A 13,540-nucleotide genomic window follows, 5' to 3' on the forward strand; every position below is an offset into this window, starting at 1 on the left:
GAGAGTGTCATACAGAGTGAAGTAAGTCAGACAGAGGAAAGCAAATATTGTATAATAACACATATATGTGGAATCTAGAAAAATGGTGTAGATGATCTTAGTTGCAAAGCAGATGTAGACACACAGATGTAGAGAACAGATGTACGGATACCAAGAGGGAAAGGGGTGGGGTGGGAGGAATTGGGAAGCTGGGATTGACACATATACGTTATTGATACTATGTATGAAGTGGACAACTGATGGGAACATGCTGTATAGTACAGGGAACCTCACCTAGTACACTGTGGTAACCTAAATGTGAGGGAAGTCCAAAAGGGAGGGGATATCTGTATGTGTATGACTGATTCATTTTGTTGTGCAGTGGAGGCTAACACAACATTGTAAAGCAACCATATTCCAATAAAAATTAATTAAAAAAGAAAAAGAATTACAGATATTTGTATTAAAGCACTTGCACAGTAATATACATAGTAGGTGTTTAATAACTGATAGCTGCTATATTTTATTACTGATATTATTATAGATAAACTTTATTAAATAATACACAGGTTATTATTAGATATTCTATCTGGTATTTAGATTGTAATTGAATTAGGAAGTATGTAGTCTACAGTTTCTTTATTGAGATGTATAGGGGAAAAGTTGGGGGATTGTGAGGTGAAATTACAACTCCTCAGGTACAAATAAAATCCTGATGTAGTTAATGAGTGATCTCACCTGTGATAGTAAGACTCAAACTTCTCTTAGAATTGAGAGAGAAAGACTAGGGGATGGGGGTGGGGGAGAAAGTATTGGGGAAGGAACCTGCAGAGAGAAAGATAAAAATATATCAATTGTAGTTTCTGAATAGTTGCATTCAAAGAATGTAGTGCTGGACTTAATTAAATATTTTGTCTCAAGTTATGAAACCTTCAATCCATTTATTTCTCCTCTTTAAGTCCCCTGCTTTTGTGTTCTTTTAAAATTAATAATAATAATTGTCAAAAACACTATCACTGCCACCACCTTCTTCTCAAATTAGTGCTGAGCCAATTGTGATAGTCAGTAAACTATAGTGGATAAACATCCATGTGATCTTAAATATCTTAGAGGTGTGCAAAGCCATGGGCCATGTGGGAGCCATCTGTAAACACTGAGAAGAAAAAGGCAGAATGGGGAGAGGTACTAATATCTTTTTAGTACTTTCTTCAGACTTTTCATGTTTTGTTTCATTACATTCTCAAAACTACTCAAAGGGTATTTATTACTTCCACATACTACAATGTATAAATTCTGAGAATCAAAGAGGTAGGGAATGGCAGAGCCGTGACAAATAAAAGTCTCTGGGTCTCCAGTTTTTTCTGTTGTCTCCAATCTACCAGAGTTGTTGAGTGAGAACATGGATAATATGATGAATAAAACTGAAAAAATAATGTCTTCTGTGATAAGTTGGGAAAGACTTCCTGAAAAAGAACACTGTGACCTTGGATTTCAACTTTCTTGAGATGACTACCCTATCTCCAAAGTGAGGTTAAGCATTCTAGTCTCTGCTGATTTTTGTGAAATGAAAATAAACAGATGGAAGTGAATGTGTTTTTAAAACCCTAAAGCATCGTAAAAACATGAGAACATTTTCAGAAAGGAAATAGTTGGGTGAGCTGGAATTGGTGATTGAGTCTCCTATAATACTAATCACCTAGACCAACATTTCCCAAAATTTGTTCCATCACTGATTCCAGGAACCATAGGTGCTTCTGGGGGGGAATGTCCCAAAGTCAGATCACTTTTTGTTGGTAAAGTTTTTAGTTTTTTTTTCCTTTTTATGATATATTTAGTTCATATTGGCATATTAAAAGCTCTGTGATTTCTGCAATAAAATAGAAAACAGTTTCCATTCAATATTTTAAATGAATAATAATTTTTTTCAATAGGAATAAAAATTTATTCAATATGAATAAGAATATTGAATGAAAGTCCTGATTCAGATCTTAGCTCTACCACTTACTAGTTACGACTTTAGACAACTCTTTGAGTTGATATTTGCTCATTAGATAATTGGGTGATCCCATTGCAAAATAGTGTCAGTTCAGGGAAATGTTGTAGGTACAGTGTCTAGTACACAGTAAGCGTTCAATAAATATTAGATGTCCTCTCCTTCCCTCTACAGATCCCATGTTTTTTTGTTTTGTTTTGTTTTGTTTTGTTTTTCACCAGACAGATAATTGCCTTGGAGCAAAAACACTGTCTATTAGACATATGTGCCTTGCGAGAAAAGAGTTTGTGTCAAATCCTAGTTTTAGGAAGGAAAGGATAACTAAGCACTTTCTGTCATATTGGCAGGCACCCATCCCATTCTTGGAAGCTAATAAGATAAAACACTGCAAGTCAATATCTCCATGTCATTTTCTAAAAATTTCCTTTTCATTAGGAAAAAAAAAATTAAAGAGATACAAAATTGCTTCTGTATTTCATCTCTCACACACCAGGAGAAGAGGAAGTTCTGAAATCGGGCTTCCCCATCCCCAGTGGGCCACCCCAGGTATTTCCCTGTCCCTGTCCTCTTACATCCTTCCTCTGTCCCTCCATTTATCTGGGGCCTGTATTTGGAACTCATTCATGTTTACTCTATAGCTTGGATTATCTCTTTTACTTATGCTGGAATTCATCAACATGAAAAGGAGTGAGGGATGATCTTTCACTTCTCGTAAACACTTCATTATTTGCCTTTGGTATTTGAAGACAACAAAACAAAACAAAGCATATTCTTACAGAGTGTCTCCTCAGTAATTACAGCTGGTGTTGTCAGTTCCAGACTGCCCTCCTGCCAGCATCTGAAATATCTAGCAGAGAAAGACAAAGAAACAGCCATTTTTACTCTTTCCAAAATGATAGCCTAAAATCAACTCTCTTTTTTTTTTTTACTCTTTCCAAAATGATAGCGTAAAATCAACTCAGCTGTCCTTGCTCTCTGGCAAGCTCCCAGGCCAAATGTGCCTCTCTTGTTTGGGGTGCTAGTCTTGAAAACACATTTGGACAGGGGGCTGCCAAGGAACTAGCAACAGAACTGAGCCAGTCATTTTGCCAAGACAATACCTGACCTTCAAAATGCTGCTTTTCTTTAATCCTGTATACTTTACAGTTGTCCTCATTGCCTTTGCTTGGCATTTCTTGGAAAGCCTTTGTTTTCCATTTACTGCCTTTGCCTCTGTTTGCCATGGCACAACTTAATGAACACTTCTAATTACATAGTTTTTTTACCCCCTCAGATAAATGATATTAGGTGAAGAATAGTTTCTTAGAACTTGCTCTTTGTTGTTGTTTATTACTCAGTTTACATGTACAAAGAAAAAGAGGACGTGGAAAAGAAAAAAAATTGCCCTTTAGTAGATAGATCAAGCTTATTACCTCTACTGCCTTTTGCTTATTACTTCATGACCTTGAACAAATAGAATATGTTTTTGTACCTGAGTTTCTGTCACTGTTAATAAGGAAAAGTAATATCCATCTTTATTTTAAGAATAAAAATGGATATTTTTGGAACTTCCTATTCAGACAGGATGGCATAAACCTGTATCTTTCTGCTCTCTGCTAAACACAATATAAACCCTGGAAATAACACAGGCAACAACAATAGGAGAACTCTGAAAATATGGTAAGAAGGAGCTGAGCTGGTTTGGGACCCCAGGACTGGAAGAACAGGCATTTTAATTTTGCCCCACCCCAACAGAAGAAGCCTACTAAGCCCTGACATTTTCTGACCCCCAGGCAAGCCATAGAAGGTGTCCCCGGTAAGTTCCTCCCTCTCCTGGATCTAGCAGAGTACTTACGACAATATCAGAAGAACTCAACACAAACATGACCAGCAAGGCAGATCTACAAGGAGCTCTGACAACAGTAAGTGTCCAGAGAAAGCACTCTCCTATACTGCAGGGCCTAAGACTCTACTTTCCCACTGAGAAATACTGAGGCAGGAAGATAGAATAGGCTGAAGGGATCTAGTCAGAAAAGGAAATTCCATTTGGGAGTCTCTTTGTCCACACAGTCCTGAGACTGTCTTTTCTCCCCTCAGTTCAGCCCCTCAACATCATCCAGAGACATTGGAGGTGGGACATAAGCAATGGATGACACAACCACAGCAAGTGGCTAGAAATAGAAAACTTCACTCCTCTTCAGAGGTACTGGAGTGCATACGCAGAATCAGCAAGAAGGAGCTAGCAGTAGCAAGCTGCCTGTTTTAGAAATGCTTTTTGACTCAGAGGGTCTGAGAGCCCCTGTCCCTTCAGAGGCAACCAGGCAGCTGAGGGAGGGGGAAACTGCTAAGCGCTTCCTACCACATCCCTCCCCCATGAAAAGGTACCCAGCAGCCCAAGATGGGGAAATCCCATTTGTATCTATGGTAGGAGCCCTGCTGATACCTAATAAACTAAGAATAAAACAAAAACAAAAAAACACCCAACCAAACAAGGCTCTGGAAATTAAAGTGCCGTTGGAACCACAGTCCACAAATGCAGGCCAAGACTTGTGTGATAAACCTAAACATGGTGACTACCTGCTAAAATAAAGAGTTAAAGAAAAAAAGAGTTAAATAGGGCAATGAGTTGCTAAATTTAACAGACACAATGTTGAGAATACTATAAAAAATCACCCTTCATACCAAGAACCAAGAAAATCATTTATATGAGAAATGATAGTAAATTAATGCTAATGCCAAAATGAATCCAATATTGGAATTATCCAACAAGGATTTTAAAGCTTCTTTTACAAAAGTGTTATAATAAGCAATTACAAATTTCTTGAAACAAATGAAAAAATAGAAAAAAATTATAGCAAAGAAATAAATGTTATATTAAAAAGATCAAATAAAAGTTACAGAAGTGAAAAATACAACAACAGAAATAACAAAAAAATTAACCAAATGGGCTCAGTAGTAGAGTGGAGATGACATATAAAGGAACCAGCAAACTTGAAAGCAGATCAGTACAATTTACCCAATTTGAAACAAAAGAGAGAAAATATACTGGAAAATAAATTGAACTGAGTCTCAGGAGCCTGTGGAACAAAAACAAAGCAAAACAAAAACAAAAATCCAATATTCATATTACTAGCGTATCAAAAAGAGAGGAGAAAGAGTGGGGCTGAAATAATATTTGAAGAAATAATGGCTGATAACTTCCAAAATGTGTTGAAGGAACCAACATATAGGTCCAAGAAGCTAAGCAAACCCCAATAAGGTAAGTAAGCACAAAGAAACCTATGCCAACAACAATAAGTAAACTTTTGAAAGCTGAAGACGATGAAAACACCTTGAAGGCAGAAAAGAGAAACAGTATTATCCATAGGAAACCCCATTTCAATGTCTGTGGATTTCTCATTTGAAACCTTGGAGTCCAAAAGAAAGTGGCACAATATTTTTTCAAGTGGCAAAAGGAAAGAACTGTTAACCACAAATTCTATTTCTGATAAAACTACCCTTCAAGAATGAATGAGAGATAAATTCTCAGTTGGAGAAAATGAAAAGAATTTATTGCTAGCAGACCTACCTTTATAGATTGGCTGAGAAAGTTTTTCAAACAGAAAGGAAATAATAAAAGAAAGAATCATGGAACATCAGGTAGGAGGAAAAACCAATGGAAGAACAGAAACATAGGTACATAATGTAGACTGTTCTTTTCCTCATGAGTTTTATAAATCACATTTGATGATTGAAGCAGAAATTATTACATCATCTAATACTCAAGACAAAGATATTTAAAAGTGAGGAAGGTAAAGTGACCTAAGTGAAAGTGAGATTTTTATATTGACTTGAAGAGGTAAAATGTTGATATTCATAGACTGTGATGTTATACATGTATATTGTAACACACAGAGCACCCACTGTGAAAATTACACAGAGAGATGCACTCATGAACACTACAAATAAATCAAGATGGAATCCTATACAATAATCAAGTAACACATGAAAAAGCAAGAAAAAAGAGGGATGAGAACTGGAGGAAACAAAAACTATTAGTAAAATGGCAGATATGATTCTAGCATACCAGTAACTATCTTAAATGTAAATAATCTAAATACAGAAATCAAAAGAGAGAATGATAGAGCAGTTAACAAGATATGACCCAATTTTTGCCTGCTTATAAGAAACTAACTTCAAATTAAATGATATATGTAGGTTAAAAGTAAATGGATGGAACAAAAGTTTAACATGCATATAGTATTTTTCAAATGGGAATTATAATAATAATACATAATAAAGTAGAATTCAGAGCAAAGAAAATTACTACATGCAAAGAGGGGCATTGCATAATGACAAAAGGATTATTCACCAGGAAGACATAGCAATTCTAAATGGGTATCATCAACAATAGACGCTCAAAATACATGAAGTAGTAATGGAAAGAGCGTAAAGCAGAAATAAGCAAATAAACAATTATGGTTGCAGACTTCAATATATCATCTCTATAATAGGAACTGACAGAAATACTAGACAGAACATCAGTAAGAATATTAAATCTCTAAACAATGCAATTAACCAGTAGGATCTAACTGACATGTATAGAACATGCTGCCCATAGACAGAAGGATCATTCTACCCTATATTAATGCCTACTATACATCTGTAGTAATCAAGACAGTATAGAAGTAGTGGAAGGAAAAAATATAGGCCAGTAGAATAGGGAACCCAGAAATAAAATCACACAGACATGCTTGACTGATTTTTGGCAAAAGTGCAAAAAACAATTTAATGGGGAAAGGATAGTCTTTTCAACAAATGGTGCTGGAACATTTGGATGTATAGAGGCAAAATCAATCAATTTATCTATCTATCTGGCCTAAACTTCTCACCATATACAAAAATCAATTCAAAGTGAATTACACACTTAAATGTAAAATGTAAAACTGTAAAAAATTTAGGAAAAAAATAGGAGAATATCTTTAGAATCTTATCTAGACAAAGAGTGCTTAGGCTTGATACCAAAAGCATGATCCATGAAAGAAACAATTGATATATTGGACTTCCTCAAAATTAAAAAAAAAAAATTACTTTGTGAAACCCATGTAAATAAGATGAAAAGAGAACCTACAGACTGAGAGAAAATATTTGCAAAGGAGTAGTATCTAAAATATATTTTTTAAAACTCTCAAACCTTAACAGAAATACTTTTTTTTTGAACAGACATTTCACTGAAAAGAATAGACAGATGGCAAATAATGACATGAAAAGATGTTCAACATCCTTAGCCGTCAAAACAATACAAATTTACACCATAATGACATATACTACACATCTATGTATAAAATAATAAATAATGACAACACAAAATGCTGGTGTGGTTGTGAAGAAATTGAATCATTTATACATCACTGGTGGGAATGTAAAATGATTCAGCAACTCTGGAACACATTTTGGTGGTTTCTTATGAAACTAAACATTCAACTGCCATACATTCCACCACTCCTTGGTATTTATCCATCCAAAATGAAAGTTTATCTTCACACACACACCAAAAAACCCTGTGCATGAATGGTCATAGCAGCTTTATTTGTGATAGCCAATACTGGAATCAGAGCTAATGCCCTTCAGTAGATGAATGGTTAAATAAACTGTGGTATATACATACCATGGAATACTACTCACCACTAAAAAGCAATGAACTATTGATAAACACCACACTTTAGATGCATCTGTAAGGAATTATGCTGCATGAAAAAGCCAATCGCAAAAGAGATGCTTTCACTTATATAACATATTTGAAAAGACACAGTTTTACAAATGGAAAACAGATTAGTGGTTGCCAGGAGGTATGGTCAGTAGTATGGGGATATAGTGTGGAATGAGAATGGTTTACAGAGTTTATACTTAGCTGTGCAAAAGAATCAGCATCACTCCATGCTAAATTTGTATCTTTATTTATGATTGTATGTTCATTGAAATCTCTCTGTCTTCCTCCATTGTTTTTCTTCTTTCAGTAACCATGCATGCATTCATTTATTCATTCAACAAACAAGTTTAGTCAGCATACTTTTATGAGTCCTGCATTTCTTTAGATATGGAATTTAAAGTGAAAGAATCAAAACACTCCTGGGAAAAAAATAAAAATCATAGTAAAATTTCTAATTCTGAAATAAATCTTTAAAGTAGTATTCTGTCCTCATATAACTTTATTACTATGAAAAGTTACTTGTCACTTTCTCATATTGCATTATTCAGATCAGCAGTATGTACCAGAAGTCATATGGAATAGTTATAGGACATTTTACTGTTAGGCTATAGCACTTAAGTCATTATAGGAAACGTACGTTTTACTCACCAATGTAAAAAAGAATCAGGAATTTGTGAAGCAAATCATGTTACACATTTTCTCTACCCAAATTCCAAATAAACTACCCTGCGGAATGTTTACCATGCTCAGACCTATTTTATTTTATTTTTTTTTAGTTTAATACTTTCATTTATATTGGAGTTTTTATTAGTAGTGGCAGTAAATAATGCATTATCCTTTGAAAACGTTGTTAGAATAAGTGCGCCTTATCAATAATGTACTGTGAGAAATCCATTGTTTTGATTTAAATTCTAAATTCATTTATTATTGACCAGTTTTGGAAAACTATCACATTATCTTTTACTTGAATTGTCAAGTGCTTCACATAATATCAATCCTGGGTCTCTGGATAGTCAAATGGCATAATAAATGCTGGATCAGTGGTGCTTATAGGTCTAACACACACACACATACACTCACACTCATACACACACACACACACAGAGCATTCAAAAATCTTGAATTTCAAGCATTACAACTTCAGTAATTATCTAACTTCATACATTGTTTTCCTACTTTCCATTTTTGGGGCTAACTAAAATGCTAAGTTTGCACTTAAATCTGTGCTGGTGAAACATAGGCAAACTCCCTATATATTCCAGTTTTATCACATTCCAGTGAAATTATATAAAGCCTACTTGTAAGGAAGGCATTGGTTTACTGCTTTGCTTGACTAAAAGTTCATTGAAAGGGAGTACACATTGTCAATTTAAGAGAGTCATTTGGAATAAGAGTTTAGAATTGGCATTGCTTGTAGACTAACAATATTTATCTGTCATTGGTAGTTCAGTTTAATCCGAAAAAGGTAACAGAGAAAGACAAGTAGCTTAGTGTTTTTTATATCTTGCGATGTGCATGGGGCATTCCATAAATCCATTCATTGCAATAACACCTATACTTCAATATCCAAACATTTCTTTTCTGGAATGAGACTGCTAAGACCAGAACTAGGATCTTCAATTTATTATCTTTGTCTCTTTGTGAAATTAGTTTATTACTCTATGCCTCAGTTTTCTCATCTGTAACATGCAAATGTAATAGGTAATAGTAGTACCCATGAAAAGGGCTTCAGCGGGCTTCCCTGGTGGTGCAGTGGTTGAGAGTCTGCTTGCCGATGCAGGGGACATGGGTTCGTGCCCTGGTCCGGGAAGATCCCACATGCCGCGGAGCGGCTGGGCCCGTGAGCCATGGCCGCTGAGCCTGCGCGTCCGGAGCCTGTGCTTCGCAACGGGAGAGGCCACAGCAGTGAGAGGCCCGCGTACCGGGAAAAAAAAAAAAAAAGGGCTTCAGCAAGTATTAAATGTAATTATATATACATATAAAGCTATTACTCTGGAGGATGGCCCAGGGTCAGCATTCATTGTATGTTAGCTAATATTATTATCTTTCCTACAAAGAAGTGAGTGTTAGTCTCAAATTTTCAGAGTATTTTAAAGCTCAGAGAGGCTAAATCACTTGTTGCAGCTCAGACTGCAAATAGCAGAGCCAGGACACAAACATTGATGTGTTGGGCTCCGTAGCTTTATCTCTTTCCACTTTGGCCCTGCCTTCTCCAGGATTTGATCAGGTGGAAAAGAAATCTCACTTCACATTCCATGTGTACCAGCTGCTTAGAGTGATGCTGATTCTTTTGCACAGCTAATTGGCATAAACATTGTGCCTTTTACTTAAAGAATTTTGATATGCTTTGTGTACTTTTATTATTGCAAATTCTAGATTGAAGAGGAGGTAGTGGGATAACTTGATAATTTGGAAGGATTGCTTTAGAAGTTAGCTTGGAATAGAATATTTTGTAACCACTGGACACTGCAGTTATTGATAGAAAATTTTTTCTATATTCCAGGTAAAAAGATAAGAAATGAAGGGGAAAGGGGTAAGATATCGGTAGAGGATTAAGAGGTACAAACTACTGTGTTTAAAATAAATAAGCTAGAACTTCCCTGGTGGCACAGTGGTTAAGAATCCGTATGCCAATGCAGGGGACACGGGTTTGATCCCTGTTCCAGGAAGATCCCACGTGCCGCGGAGCAACTATACCCATGCACCACAACTACTGAGCCAGTGCTCTAGAGCCCGTGAGCCACAACTACTGAGCCCGTGTGCCACGACTACTGAAGCCAGCGTGCCTAGAGCCCATGCTCTGCAACAAGAGAAGCCACCTCAATGAGAAGCCTGCGCACTGCAACGAAGAGTAAACCCCGCTCCCTGCAACTAGAGAAAGCCCACGTGCAGCACCAAAGACCCAACGCAGCCAAAAAATAAATAAATGTTCCTTTTAAAAAATAAATAAATAAATAAGATATAAGCATATATTGTACAGCACAGGGAATATAGCCAATATTCTATAATAAGTACAGATGGAGTATAAACTTTAAAAATTGTACACCTGAAGCTTATATAATATTGTGCATCAACTATAAGGCAATTAAAAAACAGGTGTAAAAAGATAAGAAATGAATTGATTGTTCTTCATAATTACTTTACCCTTCCAATATCACGAGAGTCAATCTGGGCTCAGAGCATATTCTAGTGTTTCTTAAAATGAACCTGTATATGAATCATCTGGATACTTGATGATTTGTGTACTGATTCTCTAGTTTTTTATTGAAGTATAGTTGATTTACAGTATTATATTAGTTTCAGGTGTACAGCCTAGTTATTCAAAATATTTATAGATTGTACTCCATCTAAAGTTATTATAAAATATTTTCTATATTCCCTGTGCTGTAGAACATATCCTTGTAGCTTATTTATCTTATACATAATAGTTTGTACCTCTTAATCCCCTACCCCTATCTTGCCCCTCTAGGTTTCGTTACTACTTGTTTGGGTAGAGCTTGGGACTATTCATACTTAGGAGCAATTCCGGGTATCTGTATGAGGGTGGTTTGGAAACAAAACGTTGATCTCTAGGTAATGTTTAGTGTAGCAGTGATATGCACATATTTAATACCAGCATCGGGGGTGGTATCCTCAGTCCTTTGGTATTTGTTAACACCTCTCTGGTTTTTGAACCAAGAGTTCGTTTGTTTTTCCCCTAATATTTATTTATTTTATAATAAATTTATTTTATATTATATATAAATATATACAATAAATTATAATTTATTTATAATTTATAATTATACCATATATAATTTATATTCTATAATTATAATTACATAATTTATATAAATATATATTATATACTTATATAAATATAATTATATAAATTTTATAATTTATAACATAAATTTATTTATAATAAATAAATATTTATTTATTATTTGCTTTTCCCCTAATATTTATTATTTATTTATGTTTTTCCTTTATATTTATTTCATCATTATGATAAAGATTTTACTGGAGAATAATTCCTGTTTTCTTATAAGTAACTAAAATGTTACATCAGATTCTAGCATGTTTCTACTTTTTTTTTTTTTTTTTTGCGATACGTGGGCCTCTCACTGTTGTGGCCTCTCCCGTTGCGGAGCACAGGCTCCGGACATGCAGGCTCAGCGGCCATGGCTCACAGGCCCAGCCGCTCCGCGGCACGCAGGATCCTCCCGGACCGGGGCACGAACCGGCGTCCGCTGCATCAGCAGGTGGACTCTCAAGCACTGCACCACCAGGGAAGCCCCATGTTTCTACTTTTTATAGAAATATGATTAAAGAATATAATTTTTACACAATCAGTTAATAATTTGTGAAATAGGAAATTTAAGCAACAAATGTCAATTTCTACTTAATTAGAAAATATATATGGATAGATGTTAATTTAGATTACTCAAATTTCTCTTTTTTTGTTATCTACTTTATACATATTAGTGTATATATGTCAATCCGAATATCCCAATTCATCCCACCACCACCACCGCCCACCCCACTTTACTGCCTTTGTGTCCATACATTTGTTCTTTACATCTGATTCTGTTTCTGCCTTGTAAACTGGTTCATCTGTACCATTTTTCTACATTCCACATATATGCGTTCATATACGATACTTCTTTTTCTCTTTCTGACTTAGTTCATTCTGTATGACAGTCTCTAGGTCCATCCACGTCTCTACAAATGATCCAATTCTGTTCCTTTTTATGGCGAATATTCCATTGTATATATGTACCACATCTTCTTTACCCATTCATCTATCGATGGGCATTTAGGTTGCTTCCATAACCTGGCTATTTTAAATAGTGCTGCAATGAACATTGGGGTGTGTGTGTCTTTTTGAATTACATTTTTCTCTGGGTATATGCCCAGTAGTGGGATTGCTGGGTCATGTGGTAATTCTAGTTTCAGTTTTTTAAGGAACCTCCATACTGTTCTCCATAGTAGCTGTATCAATTTACCTTCCCACCAACAGTGTAAGAGAGTCCCCTTTTCTCCACACCCTCTCCAGCATTTCTTGTTTATAGATTTCTGATGATGCACATTCTGATCGGTGTGAGGTGATACCTCACTGTAGTTTTGATATGCATTTCTCTAATAATTAGTGATGTTGAGCATCTTTTTATGTGGCTCTTGGCCATCTGTATATCTTCTTTGAAGAAGTATCTATTTAGGTCTTCTCCCCATTTTTTGATTTTTTTTTTTTTAATATTGAGCTGCATGAGCTGTTTATATATTTTAGAGATTGATCCTTTGTCTGCTGATTCGTTGGCAAATATTTACTCCCATTCTGAGAATTGTCTTTCCATCTTATTTATAGTTTCCTTTGCTATGCAAAAACATTTAAGTTCAGTTAGGTCCCATTTGTTTATTTTTGTTTTTATTTTCATTACTCTAGGAGGTGGGTCAAAAAAGATATTGTTGTGATTTATGTCAAGGAGTGTTCTTCCTATGTTCTCCTCTAGCAGTTTTATAGTGTCCAGTCTTACATTTAGGTCTTTAATCCATTTTGAGTTTATTTTTGTGTATGCTGTTAGGGAGTGTTCTAATTTCATTCTTTTACATGCAGCTGTCCAGTTTACCCAGCACCACTTATAGAAGAGACTGTCTTTTCTCCATTGTGTATCCTTGCCTCCTTTGTCATAGATTAGTTGACCATAGGTGCATGGGTTTATCTCTGGGCTTTCTATCCTGTTCCATTGATCTATATTTCTGTTTTTGTGCCAGCACCATATTGTCCTGATTACTATAGCTTGGTAGTATAGTCTGAAGTCAGGGAGTCTGATTCCTCCAGTGCCGGTTTTTTCCTTCAAGATTGCTGTGGCTATTCGGGGTGTTTTGTGTCTCCATAGAAATTTTAAGAATTTTTGTTC

At 35.5% G+C, this 13,540-nt stretch overlaps 1 pseudogene across 1 annotated transcript in view; it reads left to right on the forward strand.

The window, feature by feature from the left end:
* Positions 1-3,834: 3,834 nt before the first annotated feature.
* Positions 3,835-13,540, forward strand: part of LOC309977060 (eukaryotic translation initiation factor 4 gamma 2-like) — a 49,694-nt pseudogene continuing 39,988 nt past the window's right edge. The window contains exon 1 of the transcript in view: positions 3,835-3,873. The product of the transcript in view is annotated as a eukaryotic translation initiation factor 4 gamma 2-like (transcript). The remainder of the gene's footprint in view (positions 3,874-13,540) is intronic.

The sequence above is a fragment of the Leucopleurus acutus genome (assembly GCF_964270905.1).
Source record: "Leucopleurus acutus genome assembly, chromosome: 20".
In the NCBI taxonomy this organism is placed as follows: Eukaryota; Metazoa; Chordata; class Mammalia; order Artiodactyla; family Delphinidae; genus Leucopleurus; species Leucopleurus acutus.